This window comes from Staurois parvus, unplaced genomic scaffold (assembly GCF_062004578.1).
Source record: "Staurois parvus isolate SC_StPar_1 unplaced genomic scaffold, SC_StPar_1.0 ptg000637l, whole genome shotgun sequence".
NCBI classification, from domain to species: domain Eukaryota; kingdom Metazoa; phylum Chordata; class Amphibia; order Anura; family Ranidae; genus Staurois; species Staurois parvus.
In genome coordinates, this window is record NW_028318433.1 from 410,388 (window position 1) to 430,220 (window position 19,833).

A 19,833-nucleotide genomic window follows, 5' to 3' on the forward strand; every position below is an offset into this window, starting at 1 on the left:
GTTTTTGGTAGAAATTACATTTCTACATGGCAAATAATTTCCTAGCAGGTGTAGTAGAGTAATAGAAATCCAACAGACCCGACAGTCATGACATGCATGCTGCTGATTCTGTGTCATTGAATCACTCATTGAAAGGGGCGTGTTCAAAATAATAGCAGTGTGGAGTTCTATTAGTGAGGTCATTCATTCTTTGAAAAACAGGTGGCAATTATTGCCCTTATTTAAGGAAGGAAGGCAGAAAATGTTGTACATGCTGGTTACAGTGCATTTCTCTCTGAAATTCTGAGGAAAATGGGTCGTTCCAGACATTGTTCAGAAGAACAGCGTACCTTGATTAAAAAGTTGATTGGAGAGGGGAAAACATATAAAGAAGTGCAGAAAATGATCGGCTGCTCAGCTAAAAAGATTGCAAATGCTTTAAAATGGCAACCAAAACCTGAAAGACGAGGAAGAAAGCGAAAAACTACCATTGGAATGGATAGAAGAATAGCCAAAATGGGGCGGACTCCGCCAACAATCCGCTCCAGGAAGATGAAAGAAGGTGTGACGTTCCCTGTGAGGACTGTTACAATTAGAAGACGCCTATGTGAAGCCAAGCTATCTGCAAGAAGTCCCCGCAAAGTCCCACTGTTGGGAAAAAGACATGTGCTGAAGAGGTTACAATCTGCCAAAGAGCACATTGACCGGCCTAAAGAGAAATGACGCAACATTTTGTGGACTGATGAAAGTAAGATTGTTCTTTTTGGGTCTAGTGGGCGGAGACAGTTTGTCAGACGACCCCCAAACACTGAATTCAAGCCACAGTACACTGTGAAGACAGTGAAGCGTGGTGGTGCAAGCATCATGATATGGGGATGTTTCTCATACTACGGTGTTGGGCCTATTTATCGCATACCAGGGATCATGGATCAGTTTGAATCCATCAGAATACTTGAAGAGGTCATGCTGTCTTATGCTGAAGAGGAAATGCCCTTGAAATGGGTGTTCCAACAAGACAACGACCCCAAACACACCAGTAAATGTGCAACATCTTGGTTCCAGACCAACAAGATGGACGTTATGGAGTGGCCAGCCCAATCCCCGGATCTTCATCCAATAGAAAACTTGTGGGGTGACATCAAAAATGCCGTTTCTGAGGCAAAACCAAGAAATAGAGAAGAACTGTGGAATGTGGTCCAATCATCCTGGGCTGGAATACCTGATCACAGGGGCCAGAAGTTGGGTGACTCCATGCAACACAGATGTACAGCAGTTCTCAGAAACAGTGCGACTACAACCAAATATTCATGAAGTCATTCAAAGGAAAGCAAAATCTTCAAACATTTCTCAGTTTATATAGTGAATGTTTGAGGTTGTAAAGAAGAATACAAACACGGCCATTTTTTTTTGAACCGTCTAATATTCACTTTTCTTCCATTTTTTTAGAGGAACAACACAAATTTGATGTATTTTCTTCATGTTGTGATTTGGAATAGAATGTGTCGTGTTCCCAATGCATTTGTGTGGATGGAAATAAAAGCTATTAGAAGGATTTTCAGCTTTAGTCACTTTTTTCAACACACTGCTATTATTTTGAACACAACTGTATGTGTCAGGGCTCCCAGGTGTGACCAGAGGTATGTGACTGACACAGGGAAACGCAGACCTCAGATATGTTATAAACAATATAATTTATTAACACTAACAATACAAACATAAACGCAGTGCAATACTAAAACATAATACAGTGCAAACAAACCAAACCACCCACAGATAACAGTACATACAAGCAAGCGTCGTCAGGCAGGCCGGGTCAATATCAATAGGGCAGGTAGGTACCGGGGGAGCAAGCGGAGATTGGTTGGGGTCACAGGCCAGGCTCAGCAGGTAGCAAGCAGCGTAGTACATAGGGTCAGGCAGAGGGATGGTCAGGGTCACAAGCCAGGGATCAGAACAGGTAGCAAGCAGCGTGGTACAGAGGGTCAGACAGAGGGATGGTCAGGAGCGAGCCAGGATCAGAGCAGGAGAAGTCAGCAGCGGTTCAGAAACAGGGTGCAGTACAGAAACAGGATACAGGGCCCAGGACAAACACACACCAAGGCAGAGTCTGTGGGTCTGGCCATCCCTTAAATACCCCAGCATAATCAGTTACAGGTGTTAGCTGGCTGCTGGTTGAGTCTCTGATTGCTGGGAACACCCGCTGGCCAGCCCTGGTACTGCAGATCAAAAGGCAGGTGAGTCCCACCATAGCTGGCCAGTCCATTCCTGACAGTATGTACTGGGGGGAGTTACTTGCCGTGTACAGCTGAATTGTTCTAGGCTGTTTCTTCTTTTCTCTGTTCATTTGTTTATAAAAGGTAAAAGTGACACCATAGACAAAGCAAGTTATTGTTCTGTATGATCTGTAACAGTGCCACAACTGCCTATACGTGAGAATGTATGACTCCATTGTCTGGGCTGAATGTTGGGAATACTGTGCGCACTTATAAATAGAGATGAGCGAATCGAACCAGGCAAACCGGAATTCGAGTCGAATTTCAGGAAATATTCGATTCGCGGCGAAACCGAAATTTTGCCTACTTCGGGTGCGCGAATCGAACATTTCCCGATCAGCCGGCAAAAGTGTCCCTGCAGTGAGCTCCGCTATTTCTGACAGTTCTCTGACAGAAGGAACACATGTTTAGCGGTTGAAACATTGTATCTATTAGTTTACATTTAGGATACAGATGTTTCAACCACTGTACATGTGAAGAAGCTGTGAGAGAACTGTCAGAAATAGAGGAACTCTGCACATACACTTTTTGCCGGCTTGGAATTATTCTTCTTTTCATCCTACTTCTTCTTCTTCTTCTTCTTCTTCTTCATCCTCATCCTCAGAAGAAGAAGAAGAGGATGAGGATGAAGAAGAAGAAGAAGAAGTAGGATGAAAATAAGAATAATTCCAAGCCGGCAAAAAGTGTATGTGCAGAGCTCCTCTAAGTGTATCTGCAGAGCTCCTCTAAGTGTATCTGCAGAATAGAGGAACTCTGCACATACACTTTTTGCCGGAAACCGCTGTATGGAGGGAATGTCCCAGAACTGTCATAAATAGTCTATTTCTGACAGTTCTGGGACATTCACTCCATACAGCTGTTTCAACCGCTGTATGGAGGGAATGTCATAGAACTGTCAGAAATAGACTATTAATGACAGTTCTGGGACTGTCCTTCCATACAGCGGTTGAAACATTGTATCTATTTGTTTCCATAAATGACATTCTGCAGATACACTTAGAGGAGCGCTGCAGATACACTTTTTGCCGGCTTGGAATTATTCTTATTTTCATCCTACTTCTTCTTTTTCTTCTTATGAGGATGAGGATGAAGAAGAAGAAGTAGGATGAAAATAAGATTAATTCCAAGCCGGCAAAAAGTGTATCTGCAGCGCTCCTCTAAGTGTATTTGCAGAATGTCATTTATGGAAACAAATACATACAATGTTTCAACCGCTGCATGGAAGGACAGTCCCAGAACTGTCATTAATAGTCTATTTCTGACAGTTCCATGACATTCCCTCCATACAGCGGTTGAAACAGCTGTATGGAGTGAATGTCCCAGAACTGTCAGAAATAGACAGAAACTGTCACAGAACTGTCCTTCTTCTCATCCTTCTCCTTCTTCTCATCCTTCTTCTCATCCTTCTCCTTCTTCTCATCCTTCTCCTTCTTCTCATCCTTCTCCTTCTTCTCATCCTTCTCCTTCTTCTCATCCTTCTCCTTCTCCTTCTTCTCATCCTTCTCCTTCTCCTCATCCTTCTCCTTCTTCTCATCCTTCTCCTTCTTCTCATCCTTCTCCTTCTCCTTCTTCTCATCCTTCTCCTTCTCCATCTTCTCATCCTTCTCCTTCTCCTTCTTCTCATCCTTCTCCTTCTCCTTCTTCTCATCCTTCTCCTTCTCCATCTTCTCATCCTTCTCCTTTTCCTTCTTCTCATCCTTCTCCTTCTGCTTCTCCTTCTCCTTCTTCTCATCCTTCTCCTTCTTCTCATCCTTCTCCTTCTTCTCATCCTTCTCCTTCTTCTCATCCTTCTCCTTCTTCTCATCCTTCTCCTTCTTCTCATCCTTCTCCTTCTTCTCATCCTTCTCCTTCTTCTCATCCTTCTCCTTCTCCTTCTTCTCATCCTTCTCCTTCTTCTCATCCTTCTCCTTCTTCTCATCCTTCTCCTTCTTCTCATCCTTCTCCTTCTTCTCATCCTTCTCCTTCTCCTCATCCTTCTCCTTCTCCTTCTTCTCATCCTTCTCCTTCTTCTCATCCTTCTCCTTCTCCTTCTTCTCATCCTTCTCCTTCTTCTTCTCATCCTTCTCCTTCTTCTTCTCATCCTTCTTCTTCTTCTCATCCTTCTCCTTCTTCTTCTCATCCTTCTCCTTCTTCTTCTCATCCTTCTCCTTCTTCTCATCCTTCTTCTCATCCTTCTTCTTCTCATCCTCCTTCTTCTCATCCTCCTTCTTCTCATCCTCCTTCTTCTCATCCTCCTTCTTCTCATCCTCCTTCTTCTCATCCTCCTTCTTCTCATCCTCCTTCTTCTCATCCTTCTCCTTCTCCTTCTTCTCATCCTTCTCCTTCTCCTCATCCTCCTCCTTCTTCTCATCCTTCTCCTTCTTCTCATCCTTCTCCTTCTTCTCATCCTTCTCCTTCTTCTCATCCTTCTTCTCATCCTTCTCCTTCTTCTCATCCTTCTCCTTCTTCTCATCCTTCTCCTTCTTCTCATCCTTCTCCTTCTTCTCATCCTTCTCCTTCTTCTCATCCTTCTCCTTCTCCTTCTTCTCATCCTTCTTCTCATCCTTCTCCTCATCCTTCTTCTCATCCTTCTCCTTCTTCTCATCCTTCTCCTTCTTCTCATCCTTCTCCTTCTCCTTCTTCTCATCCTTCTTCTTCTCATCCTGCTTCTCATCCTTCTCCTTCTTCTCATCCTTCTCCTTCTTCTCATCCTTCTCCTTCTCCTTCTTCTCATCCTTCTCCTTCTCATCCTTCTCTTTCTTCTCATCCTTCTCCTTCTTCTCATCCTTCTCCTTCTCCTTCTTCTCATCCTTCTTCTCCTCATCCTTCTCCTTCTCATCCTTCTCCTTCTCCTTCTTCTCATCCTTCTCCTTCTTCTCATCCTTCTCCTTCTTCTCATCCTTCTCCTTCTCCTTCTTCTCATCCTTCTCCTTCTCCTTCTTCTCATCCTTCTCCTTCTCCTTCTTCTCATCCTTCTCCTTCTCTTTCCTCATCTCCAAGGGCATTTAAATTAAAGGTACAGTGTTCTGCACTAATTTAAAGGCTCTCTGAAGCCTAGAAACCCTTTTTATAAGTCATCTTCGTAGCGAAGAAATTCGCATCGAATCGAATTTCACACTGGAATTCGCCGAATCAGCCGAATCGAATTTTTGAGAAATTCGCTCATCTCTACTTATAAACTTTCTTAATACAATCTATTTGATTAAAAAAAATACTGTAGATAATGCTGTACATATTCTTTCTATTTATAAGATATATTTAGTAATGAACATTAAAAATAGAAAGCAACTTTATGTAGCCCTTTATATAAAATTATTATTTTTTTTTTCTTGTACAGGTGGATTGATGAACCAAGTTTTCGGTCATGTTAGTTTTCATGAATATAGCTGAGTCACATGGAAAACAAGACATATGGATGTCTTAATTGACTGAAAGTCTTTATTGCAGTTCACTGGAGGATTCCCATGGGATACAAGTCATATCTGTGTTCTAAAAGTCGTCATGGTTTGGATCCTCTTCCACATTGATCCAGCAGGCGAAAAGTAATTTCAGTGTTCTGGAAGTGACAATGGCTTTACAATAAAGTCCAACCCAAATATACAGAAGAGGAGTCATTTCAAACTACTTCTTATTTGGAGATTTTACAATGGAGAGAAAATATATCACACACCAGAAGGTTCACAATGGAGGGAAGTCATATCATTGTTATGAATGTGATAAAGCTTTTATAAAGAAGTCAAATTTTGTCAGACATCAGAGGATTCACGCTGGAGAAAAGTCATATCAGTGTTCTGAATGTGATAAAGGTTTTACACGGAAGTCAGATCTTATCAGACACCAGAGGATTCACACTGGAGAGACGCTATATCAGTGTTCTGAATGTGATAAAGGTTTTACACGGAAGTCAGATCTTATCACACACCAGAGGATTCACACTGGAGAGAAGCTATATCAGTGTTCTGAATGTGATAAAGCTTTTACAGATAAATCACATATTATCTCACACCAGAGGATTCACACTGGAGAGAAGTCATATCAGTGTTCTGAATGTGATAAAGCTTTTAATCAGAAGTCAAATCTTATCAGACACCAGAGGATTCACACTGGAGAGAAGCCATATCAGTGTTCTGAATGTGATAAAGCTTTTACACGGAAGTCAGATCTTATGAAACACCAGAGGAGTCACACTGGAGAGAATCCATTTTAATGCTCTCAATGTGACAAAGTTTTACAGTTAATGCCGGTCTAATCTATCACCGGAGGTTTCATAAACTTCTGCATTGATTAAATTCTGGAGGAAAAGGAATATTAAAGAAGTTCCAGGTGTCACAAGTTAGTTTCACATCCCCAATGTCATCCCACAAGCTAGAGAAGAAGGGAAAAGATAAAATGTTACTTTAAAAGAAACAAACTAAAATCTGTGAGCAAACTGGAATTTAATGATCGGATGAACTGAGTTTAGTGCTTATCTCCATCAATACACAACTAGAAGGGATTTGAATATTTTATGTTTTGACATTTTTTGATGAGGGGAGGGACTTATGGTTGTGTTATTGGTCTTGATGGAGAAGTCAGGGAGGGGGCACAGGCTGGGGGGGAATACTAAGAGCTCAGTTTTGTTAAGGTTGAGTTGGAGGAAGTGGAGTGACATCCATTCCGATATGTCGCTTAGTAGGTTAGTAATGCGAGAGGAGACTGAAGGGGAGAGGTGAGGAGTAGAAAGATAGATTTGTGTGTCATCAGCATAGAGATGGTACTTAAAACCATGGCAGTATGGGGAAGGGGGTGTAGATGTAGAAGAGTAGGGGTCCAAGAACTGAACCTTGAGGTACCCCTATGGAAAGAGGGAGTGAAGAGGAGGAGGCAGAGTTATAGTTAACTCTGCTCTCTCCTGGTTCTCCTACCTATTGCAGAGCTTGTTCAGAGTCTTGGAGGCCAACTGAGTGGAGTTTTTTGAGGAGGTGGGGTTGGTCAACCATATCAAAAGCTGCAGAGAGGTCAAGTAGTAAGAGTATGGAATAGTGGCCATTGGTTGGGATGAGTATGGAGTAGTGGCCATTGGTTGGGATAAGTATGGAGTAGTGGCCATTGGTTGGGATGAGTATGGAGTAGTGGCCATTGGTTGGGATGAGTATGGAGTAGTGGCCATTGGTTGGGATGAGTATGGAGTAGTGGCCATTGGTTGGGATGAGTATGGAGTAGTGGCCATAGGTTGGGATGAGTACAGTGTAGTGATCATTGGCTGGGATGAGTACGGAGTAGTGGCCATTGGCTGGGATGAGTACGGAGTAGTGGCCATTGGTTGGGATGAGTACGGAGTAGTGGCCATTGGTTGAATTCGAGTCGAATTTCAGGAAATATTCGATTCGCGGCGAAACCGAAATTTTGCCTACTTCGGGTGCGCGAATCGAACATTTCCCGATCAGCCGGCAAAAGTGTCCCTGCAGTGAGCTCCGCTATTTCTGACAGTTCTCTGACAGAAGGAACACATGTTTAGCGGTTGAAACATTGTATCTATTAGTTTACATTTAGGATACAGATGTTTCAACCACTGTACATGTGAAGAAGCTGTGAGAGAACTGTCAGAAATAGAGGAACTCTGCACATACACTTTTTGCCGTCTTAGAATTAGTCTTCTTTTCATCCTACTTCTTCTTCTTCTTCATCCTCATCCTCTTCTTCTGAGGATGAGGATGAAGAAGAAGAAGAAGAAGTAGGATGAAAAGAAGAATAATTCCAAGCCGGCAAAAAGTGTATGTGCAGAGTTCCTCTATTCTGCAGATACACTTAGAGGAGCTCTGCAGATACACTTAGAGGAGCTCTGCACATACACTTTTTGCCTGTTTGGAATTAATCTTATTTTCATCCTACTTCTTCTTCTTCTTCTTTATCCTCATCCTCAGAAGAAGAAGAAGAGGATGAAGAAGAAGAAGTAGGATGAAAATAAGAATAATTGCAAGCCGGCAAAAAGTGTATGTGCAGAGTTCCTCTATTCTCCTGATACACTTAGAGGAGCTCTGCACATACACTTTTTGCCGTCTTGGAATTAATCTTATTTTCATCCTACTTCTTCTTCTTCTTCATCCTCATCCTCAGAAGAAGAAGAAGAGGATGAGGATGAAGAAGAAGAAGAAGTAGGATGAAAATAAGAATAATTCCAAGCCGGCAAAAAGTGTATGTGCAGAGCTCCTTTAAGTGTATCTGCAGAATAGAGGAACTCTGCACATACACTTTTTGCCGGAAACCGCTGTATGGAGGGAATGTCCCAGAACTGTCATAAATAGACTATTTCTGACAGTTCTGGGACATTCACTCCATACAGCTGTTTCAACCGCTGTATGGAGGGAATGTCATGGAACTGTCAGAAATAGACTATTAATGACAGTTCTGGGACTGTCCTTCCATACAGCGGTTGAAACATTGTATCTATTTGTTTCCATAAATGGATCCATTTATGGAAACAAATACATACAATGTTTCAACCGCTGTATGGAAGGACAGTCCCAGAACTGTCATTAATAGTCTATTTCTGACAGTTCCATGACATTCCCTCCATACAGCGGTTGAAACAGCTGTATGGAGTGAATGTCCCAGAACTGTCAGAAATAGACTATTTATGACAGTTCTGGGACATTCACTCCATACAGCGGTTGAAACATTGTATCTATTTTTTTCCATAAATGACATTCTGCAGATACACTTAGAGGAGCGCTGCAGATACACTTTTTGCCGGCTTGGAATTATTCTTATTTTCATCCTACTTCTTCTTTTTCTTCTTATGAGGATGAGGATGAAGAAGAAGAAGTAGGATGAAAATAAGATTAATTCCAAGCCGGCAAAAAGTGTATCTGCAGCGCTCCTCTAAGTGTATCTGCAGAATGTCATTTATGGAAAAAAAATAGATACAATGTTTCAACCGCTGTATGGAGTGAATGTCCCAGAACTGTCAGAAATAGACAGAAACTGTCACAGATCTGTCCTTCTTCTCATCCTTCTCCTTCTCATCCTTCTCCTTCTCCTTCTTCTCATCCTTCTCCTCATCCTTCTCCTTCTCCATCTTCTCATCCTTCTCCTTCTTCTCATCCTTCTCCTTCTTCTCATCCTTCTCCTTCTTCTCATCCTTCTCCTTCTCCTTCTTCTCATCCTTCTCTTTCTTCTCATCCTTCTCTTTCTTCTCATCCTTCTCCTTCTCCTTCTTCTCATCCTTCTCCTTCTCCTCATCCTTCTCCTTCTTCTCATCCTTCTCCTTCTCCTTCTTCTCATCCTTCTTCTTCTCATCCTTCTCCTTCTCCTTCTTCTCATCCTTCTCCTTCTTCTCATCCTTCTCCTTCTTCTCATCCTTCTCCTTCTTCTCATCCTTCTCCTTCTTCTCATCCTTCTCCTTCTTCTCATCCTTCTCTTTCTTCTCATCCTTCTCTTTCTTCTCATCCTTCTCCAAGGGCATTTAAATTAAAGGTAGAGTGTTCTGCACTAATTTAAAGGCTCTCTGAAGCCTAGAAACCCTTTTTATAAGTCATCTTCGTAGCGAAGAAATTCGCATCGAATCGAATTTCACACTGGAATTCGCCGAATCAGCCGAATCGAATTTTTGAGAAATTCGCTCATCTCTAGTGACAACCTTTCAGGCAGGTCTGTGTCTGTGACACCAGCTAGAAAGAAGTCTCTGTTCAGTGAGAAAACAACATCCCAAGCTGATGCAGGCCTTCCAATACTGAGTTACTGCTGATTTAGGGGATGTATTCAGCAGTAAAACGTAAGCCCAGCTGGCCACTTGTGTTCCATGTGGTTCTGCCAAATGGGATTCCATCAGGTGAAGATCAGAAATCCTTGTTCCATGTTTTCTCTTTCCAGCTATTACTCCTCTCCATAGACTAATCACACAATACAACTGCCAGAGATCTGAACTTACAAAGTGCTGAGTGTGCGGTCATATTCCTACCACTTCTTCCGGGGGACTGACATTCCTCTGATTGGGGTTCACAATAATCACTCTGAGTGCACACATCTCTTTTTGGTGTAAAGTTTGTAAAGAAAACTTCTTCTCCCTGGAAATATTACAACGTTGGCACCAAAGTGTAACTATGGGCAACATCAATAATGACATTAATAATGAAATCTGTCATTAGCAGAGCAGGCTTTGTTTTTCTGAGTCTCCTATTGTTTTATTTTTTTGTTGTCCCTCCCAGTAGATTGTTTTTTTTTTTTTTGTCTACTTCCTGTAGAAGACTAAGTCTTTAGGGAAAAATGGCAGTTGGAGGGGTTGGGGCAAATCCCTTAACACTGCTGGGGGTGCTCACAACTGTCAGTAGTCATTCATATGGGGGGTTGGACCTTATAGAGAACCTGTTGCTGTAACTGCTGTAGAAGTGTTAGCTGAAGTTGGGCTTTACTTGTTGTGTGTCTTACTTATAACTCAGGTCTGCGACTAAAAAGCTGTTTGATTATTTTCATCTAATTTCCATGTATTTTGGTGTGCTGAAAACAAATAAAATATTGAAAAAACTCCTAGACGTCAGGATTTGCCACAAAATGCAAAATTGTTTTCAAATTTATAAAAAAATAATAATTTTTTGGGGGGGTTTATATTATGGGTTTTTAACCAAATTTAAAGTCCAAATTACTATTAATTCACATAAGTGCATTTAAGATATAAAATGCCAAAAAAAACCTTAAAGGGGTTGTCCAAATTATGTAAAAAGAAATATAGCTCTGTAAATCTGATGGTCAGCAATATATACATAAGCTAAGCAAGTTTTAGGGAAACAAATTCTATTTCCTCATTTCCCTAGTTCTCTTCTGGCCCTTTGTTGTTATTTGCTCTTAACTAGAAAAACGCATTGACTCCTCCTGCTTTCCTCTGGGTAAATGCATCTATCTCCTATCTCCGCTCTTAACTAGGAGAACGCATTGACTCCTGCTGCTTTCCTCTGGGTAAATGCATCTATCTCCTATCTCCGCTCTTAACTAGAAAAACGCATTGACTCCTGTTAAATTCAGATCAAATGGTGTATTTATATTTGTGTATGTTGACCATTCCTCACCTCCAGCTGCACTCAGGTTTACGACTGTAGCCTGTTCCCAATGAAACATCCCCCACTATTCATGTGATCCGTATCAGCTTCTAATTGGGGTGGAGTTGAATGCTCATTTGAGCATCTCCCTATAAATTTAGATCAGCTCATGGGGGGAGATCACTGATGGGGGGCACAGTCTCTGATGGGGGTTCTGCATTGAGCGAGTGCTGCGTTGATGGAGTGCGATGCAGTTAAACACAGCAGTTGGAACTAAAGCAGGAGAACTTCAGCAGCAGGAAGACACAACAGCAAGAAACTCTACTGCATGCTGGACAGACTGCCACCAAACACCCTTGGAAACATCTCTTACATGCCTGAGTCCCACTCCGTGTACCTTTATATAATACACCCCTCTTCTCCTTATCATATTACTATCCTCTGTTCCCAAATCTCATTTCTTTACCCCTCTGCTCCACCCCAAAACTTGTACATCTCCCCCTCATTGCTATCATCTCCCTACTATTGCTCTCATCACCTCCCCAAAATGCCTCTTCCACTCCTCCTCATTTTCCTCTCCTCCGTTCCCAAAATCCATTCACTATATCCCTCTGCCCCTCCCAAACAATTGTATATTGTGTCCTCACTGCTTCCTTCGTTCCTCTATGGCACCCACCACCTCCTCCTATTACTCCACTCTCCCACTGACCCGAACACCTCCACTAGTAGTTTCTCACGCTCCTGCACATCCCGCTCCCATGCCACCTTTCTCACCCTTCTCGTAACCGCGGGGGACATCTCCCCCAATCCTGGCCCTCCACCACCTCCCTCACACGCGCAACACCCTTCCGCCTCCACGTCCCGCCGCAACCCCTGCAACTTAGTATCTGTCCCCCTGCTCCCTAAAATCTCCCCCCTGTTTTCATGTGCACTCCTGAATGCCCAATCGGTGTGCAACAAGCTTACCGCCATCTGCAACCTCTTTGTTTCCCGCTCCCTCAACCTCCTAGCGATCACAGAAACCTGGATCCAGCCCACTGATTCTACCTCCCCTGCTGCACTCTCCTACGGAGGTCTCACCTGGACCCACTCACCCAGGCCCAACGGTCGTAGAGATGGTGGGGTTGGTCTGCTCCTGTCACCACAGAGCACCTTCCAAGTCCTCCCAAACCCCCTTCCCTATCCTCCTCCTTCGAGGCCCACTGCATCCGACTATTCTCCCCAACCCCCCTGAAGATTGCTGTGATATACCGGCCTCCTGGATCCATAACCCGCTTCCTGGTAGACTTTTCCTTCTGGCTACCCTTCTTCCTCTCCTCTGAGCTACCCACCATCATCCTTGGGGATTTCAACATCCCTGTCAACCTCGACAACCCGGACACATCCCATCTCCTCCACTTAACCTCCTCCTTTGCACTTGCACAGTGCATACAATCCACCACCCACTCAGACGGTAATATCCTTGATCTCGTCTTCTCCAACCGCTGCGCTCCCCACAACCTCACTAACACCCCCTTCCCTCTCTCTGACCACAACCTGATTACCTTCTCTATCTCCTCGTCCTCCAACGCCTACCCCTCCAAATGTCACACTACTACCAGCCGTAACCTCCGCAACCTTAACCCTGCCCCCCTCCACTCTGCAGCTGATCAACTCCATGACAGCATCCTCCCCCTGTCCTGCCCCGACTTGGCTATGACTGCCTACAACAACGCGCTGTCAACAGCCCTTGACTCACTAGTGCCTTTAACCACACGCAACATCAAACCCCGACCGCTCCAGCCCTGGTAGACTGATCACACCAACACCCTCAAACGACACAGTCGTGCCCTGGAGCGACTATGGCGCAAAACCAAATCCCAACAAGCCGTCACCCGCTACAAATCTGCCTTCCACACATACACCTCCTCCCTCCACACAGCCAAAAAAGCCTACTTCCTGACCCTCATCAAGGCCCTCTCCTCCAATCCTCGCCGACTCTTCTTCACTTTCAACTCTCTACTCTCGCCACCCCCACCTCCACCCAGCACCTCACTCACTGCCCTTGAGACTGCCAATCACTTCAAAAACAAGATTGACACAATTCGCAAGGACATCGCTGCAACTCACACGCCCTCTCAATCTGTCCCCTCTCACACATCTACCCCCTCATCCTCCCTCCCCCTCGACATAACCCGCAGGCACTTCGTCGCTGCTCAAACTCCCTCCAACCCCGTTCCCCTTCACTCAGCTACCCCCTCATCACCCCTCTCCCACGGCCCCACAACTGCTCTGACCTCCACTTCCACCCCACCCTACATTCCTCATACTGAAGCTCCCCCAACACTCTGCACCTTTGACCTTACTACCATCAAGGAAGTCTCCAAGATCCTCTCTGATGCCCGCCTCACCACCTGCCCCCTCGACCCTATCCCCTCACAACTCCTCCATCCTACGCTCCCTCACCCACATCTTCAATCTCTCCCTCCGGCACTTTCCCCTCCCCTCTGAAACATGCACACATCACCCCCATACTTAAAAAGCCCTCCCTGGACCCCAATGACCCGAACAACCTCAGACCCATCTCCCTGCTCCCATTTACATCTAAACTCCTCGAGCTCCTAGTCTACACCCGCCTAAGCTCTCACCTCAATGACAACAACCTCCTCGATCCCCTACAGTCTGGCTTCCGTCCCCTACACTCCACCGAAACTGCCTTACTCAAACTCTCCAACGACCTGCTAACCGCCAAAGCTAAAGGCCACTATTCAGTGCTCCTACTCCTTGACCTCTCTGCGGCCTCAGTCGACCACCCCCTCCTCCTCAAAAAACTACACTCCCTCAGCCTCAAAGATTCTTTTTTCTCCTGGCTCTCATTCTACCTATCACAACGCTCTTTCAGCGTTACCTATAATGCTACCACCTCTCCCTCACTCCCCCTCTCTGTTGGGGTCCCTCAAGGCTCTGTCCTTGGGCCCCTTCTATTCTCCATCTACACCTCCTCCCTTGGCCAACTCATACACTCTCACGGCTTCAACTACCACCTCTATGCCGACGACACAAATCTATCTCTCAACCCCCACCTCACCCCCTCAGTCTCCGCCTGAATCACAAGCCTACTGAGCGACATATCAGACTGGATGTCACTCCACTTCCTTAAACTGAACCTCTCCAAAACCGAGTTTCTTGTCTTCCCCCCTGCCCGGACACCACCCCCCCATTGACTTCTCCATCACATTCAACAACGCCACCATCAAACCCGCCCCGCAGGCCAGAGTACTTGGTGTCATTCTGGACTCCAACCTATCCTTCCAGCCCCAAGTCCAATCTTTAACAAACTCGTGCAGACTCCACCTCCGCAACATCGCCAAAATCTGCACGTTCCTAACTACAGAAACCACTAAACAGATCATCCACTCCCTCATCATATCACGACTCGACTACTGCAACTCCCTGCTCACTGGCCTGCCTCGTCACAGGCTATCCCCGCTTCAGTCGATCCTGAATAGGGCTGCCAGACTCATTCACCTTACCAACCGCTCCATCTCCTCCACCCCCCTCTGCCAATCCCTCCACTGGCCTCCACCCCCCTCTGCCAATCCCTCCACTGGCCTCCACTCAGTGTCCGCCACCCCCCTCTGCCAATCCCTCCACTGGCTTCCAATTGCGCAATGGATCAAATTCAAAATCCTAACACTGACGTACAAAGCTGTCCACCATACTGCCCCGAACTACATCACTGACCTAATATCCATCTACCACCCAGCACGCACACTCCGCTCCTCACAAAACCTCCTCCTCTCTAGTTCCCTGGTCTCCTTCTCCCACTCCCGCCTCCAGGACTTCTCCAGGGTGTCACCCATCCTCTGGAACTCCCTGCCCCAACCCATCAGATTATCACCTACTCTCCTCTCCTTTAGGCGCACCCTGAAAACCCATCTCTTCAGGGAAGCCTACCCCACCCCCTCCTAACTTGACCGACCTCCTCCACTCTTCCTACCACTCCATCCCCCACAGCTATCTCCTCCTGTGAGACCATCCCCTCCCTCCTAGATTGTAAGCTCGAAAGAGCAGGGCCCTCAATCCCCTCACGTTTTGCATTGTATTGGTATTGTTCTGTCACATGTTCTGTCCCCCTTTGTAATGTACAGCGCTGAGCGAACTATTGGCGCTTTATAAATACTGTATAATAATAATTTGCAGGTAAACAATCTCAGCCCCTCCCTCCCTGCAAAGGGGGTGAATACATATGCTGCTCTGAGTGACATGTCTGACTACTGAGGGCAAGCCTCAGCTCTGAGTCTGTGCTTCTAATGGTAGAAGGGGTCAATCTTTCCTGAAGAATCCAGTGGGTGGGATACCAAATACCCTTGTTTTCTGTGTCTATGGGACAGCCGAGACCGACAAAATCACTGGACCAAGAAGAGGTGACAGCCGAGGGTAACTTTGGTACCTTTCCATAAAGTTCTTCTACCACCTCTCCACATAAAATTGGGATTGATGAAGCAATTCGTAAAATCACTTCCAAGAGATGGAGAATGCTTCAAATTCAAATGGTCTAGTGAACACTTCTTTTCCCCACTGATTAGAAGGCATTTCCCTTCCCTCTGACCACAGCAGCACTGAGGACATTTCATCCCGATGATCGAAGATCCAAAGCATTTATCCTCCATTGACCAGCAGTATGAGGGGCACTATAACACATGAGTGCTGCACCACATACAGTTGTGTCCAAATAATAGCCGTGTGATGAAAAAAGTGACTAAAGCTGAAAATCCTTCTAATAGCTTTTATTTCCATCCACACAAATGCATTGGGAACACGACACATTCTATTCCAAATCACAACATGAAGAAAATACATCAAATTTGTGTTGTTCCTCTAAAAAAAATGGAAGAAAAGTGAATATTAGACGGTTCAAAAAAATTGCAGTGTTTGTATTCTTCTTTACAAACTCAAACATTCACTATATAAACTGAGAAATGTTTGAAGATTTTGCTTTCCTTTGAATGACTTCATGAATATTTGGTTGTAGTCGCACTGTTTCTGAGAACTGCTGTACATCTGTGTTGCATGGAGTCACCCAACTTCTGGCCCCTGTGATCAGGTATTCCAGCCCAGGATGATTGGACCACATTCCACAGTTCTTCTCTATTTCTTGGTTTGGCCTCAGAAACTGCATTTTTGATGTCACCCCACAAGTTTTCTATTGGATGAAGATCCGGGGATTGGGCTGGCCACTCCATAACGTCCATCTTGTTGGTCTGGAACCAAGATATTGCACGTTTACTGGTGTGTTTGGGGTCGTTGTCTTGTTGAAACACCCATTTCAAAGGCATTTCCTCTTCAGCATAAGACAGCATGACCTCTTCATGTATTCTGATGTATTCAAACTGATCCATGATCCCTGGTATGCGATAAATAGGCCCAACACCGTAGTATGAGAAACATCCCCATATCATGATGCTTGCACCACCATGCTTCACTGTCTTCACAGTGTACTGTGGCTTGAATTCAGTGTTTGGGGGTCGTCTGACAAACTGTCTCCGCCCACTAGACCCAAAAAGAACAATCTTACTGTCATCAGTCCACAAAATGTTGCGCCATTTCTCTTTAGGCCAGTCAATGTGCTCTTTGGCAGATTGTAACCTCTTCAGCACGTCTTTTTTCCAACAGTGGGACTTTGCGGGGACTTCTTGCAGATAGCTTGGCTTCACATCAGCGTCTTCTAATTGTAACTATTAGTATCTCTATTGTACAGCGCTGAGCAAACCCTTTGGTGCTATATAAACTCAATGTAATGTAATGTAACATTCCTCACAGGGAACGTCACACCTTCTTTCATCTTCCTGGAGCTGATTGTTGGCTGAGTCCGCCCCATTTTGGCTATTCTTCTATCCATTCCAATGGTAGTTTTTCGCTTTCTTCCACGTCTTTCAGGTTTTGGTTGCCATTTTAAAGCATTTGCAATAATTTTAGCTGAGCAGCCGATCATTTTCTGCACTTCTTTATATGTTTTCCCTTCTCCAATCAACTTTTTAATTAAGGTACGCCGTTCTTCTGAACAATGTCTGGAACGACCCATTTTCCTCAGAATTTCAGAGAGAAATGCACTGTAACCAGCATGTACAACATTTGCTTCCTTCCTTCCTTAAATAAGGGCAATAATTGCCACCTGTTTCTCAAAGAATGAATGACCTCACTAATAGAACTCCACACGGCTATTATTTTGAACACGCCCCTTTCAATGAGTGATTCAATGACACAGAATCAGCAGCATGCATGTCATGACTGTTGGGTCTGTTGGATTTCTATGACTCTACTACACCTGCTAGGAAATTATTTGCCATGTAGAAATATCATTTCTACCAAAAACAGTGATTGATCTGGTTAGTGATGTCTGACTGCTATTATTTTGAACACAACTGTACATAGATAGTGGACACCATTCAATGAGGCCTGTGTCTACAGGATCATTCTCCAAGTATCAGTCTCCAATGTAGTCACCATTCAGTAGGATACAACTGGCCGTTCTCCTTCTATGGAGCTAAAAGAGCTAAGATTTTAAAAGCCTATGAAGAACTAACTAAGAGAGAGCAAGGAGTATCCAGCCAGTTCTGCTAGAGAGACATACATTTCTTGGGGGAATAACAATGTTGATACGTTCGTTTTTTCACATGTTGATGTGGAGATCACCTGCTCAATTCACTGGTGTCTGCTGGGAGTTTGAGATGATAGCCAAGATCGGGATATTTTTTATGGTCAAGCAGCCTCACTATTGCTATATGACTTGTAATAGGAGGAGGTGTAAATAATTCCTCCTCTATTGAGACCAAGAGGCACACCCGAGGAATATTGAACACCTACATTACAATACTGGTCATATCGTTCCACTTTTTGAATAATTTTGGACATCTCCAAAACGTGTATCAAATCCTCGACATCACCGCTACAATTGGGGTCATAAGGGGAAATCCCTCCTGTCCTAGCTGAACAACTGAGCTGGAGTCCTGAAAGCTCTATGCAAAAGAAATGACTGAGTTTCTGTGAAGAGGACAGAGAGATGAGAGGTATGGAGGTCACAATCACCTCCCACCACTCTCTGTTATTTTCTCTGTTTCCCATTTCTTTCTATAAGTCTTCAGTAAGAGTCAAAAGACTGGAATAAATATATGAGAGATCATGCCTTTCCCACTGGTGCCATCTGAAGCCCATTAACAAGTGTGAGAGTGATGTGAAATCTGTATCTGATGGAAGTAGAAACCGATGGATGGGATCTAATGTGTCTACTAAGTCCCACCTGGTAAGATGTTGAAGTTGGGCAGCTATAATATAAAGTCTAGCATTTGGTATTGCTAGGCCTCCTTGGTCTTCACCATACTGTAGAGTAGTGAGTTTGATTCTAGCTGATGGCTTCTTCTAAATGAGCTCCCCAAACTGGAAGCCACTTACAGAAGTGGGAGCGGGTACCTGTCAATTTTGGTTACCCCCCCAAAAAGGTGCCAGTAGGGTCCTTAACCACTTGCGGACCAGGCACTTATACCCCCTTCCTTACCAGGCCAATTTCCAGCTTTCAGCGTTGCCACACTAAATGACAATTGCGCGGTCATGCAACATTGTACTCGTGTGAAATTTTTATCATTTTTGTCACACAAATAGAGCTTTCTTTTGGTGGTATTTACCCCCCGATGGCTGTTTTATTTTTAGCGCTATAAACAAAAAAATAGCAAAACATTTGAAAAAAAAAGTTCTTTGTTTCTATTATAAAATATTGCAAATTGAAGGTAATTTTTCTCCTTCACTGATGTGCGTTGATGAGGCGGCACTGATGGGCACTGATAGGCAGCACTGATGGGCACTGATAGGCAGCACTGATTACACGGATTAGAGACTAACCGTTTTTATATTTCACGTATGCACTTTGAAACGCCAACTTGGGACGTTTATCACATCTATACTCCACCATACGCCTCAGTGCGTGTATTTATTTATGTCACTATAATTGATATGGAGATCATAGTTGGTCACTTTTATATTATCCATTGTATCTACATACATTTCATTCATGATATTTAGGATTTTACATTTTTTCATACCTTTAGCGCTGCATGTGTTTTATTTATTATTGATTAGAGGGTTTGGAGGTTCTTACCTTTCATGCCAGCTGCTCCATTTCTATGTTTATCCAGCACTCATTTTATCTTGTTGGATGAGGCAGCACTGATGAGCTGGCACTGTTAGGCGGCACTGATAATGGGTACTGATAGTCACTGATAGGCAGCACTGCTGGGCACTGACTGGTGACACTGCTGGGCAAAGGTGGGTGGCACTGATGGGCACTTGTGGGTGGAACTGGTGGGTGGCGCTGATGGGCACCGATCCTCAGGAAAGTGCAGTCTAGAACCGGCAATTGCATTTCCCGATGACCAGCATGTCATAGAACACAACAATCACGGAGATCGCCAGGTGTGCGCCCCCAGGGGCATGCAGGAGAGCGCATTCTGGGAGGACGTCATATGACAGCCTCCCAGAACTGGCCTGCCGCAGTGCAGTCGTCATTTGGCTACCTGCGGTCGGCAACTAGTTGAAGCAGGACTTCCCCTTTTGGGTGG

General features: G+C 44.5%; 1 pseudogene; it reads left to right on the forward strand.

The window, feature by feature from the left end:
* The first annotated feature begins 5,877 nt into the window (after positions 1-5,877).
* Positions 5,878-19,833, forward strand: part of LOC149449080 (uncharacterized) — a 57,206-nt pseudogene continuing 43,250 nt past the window's right edge.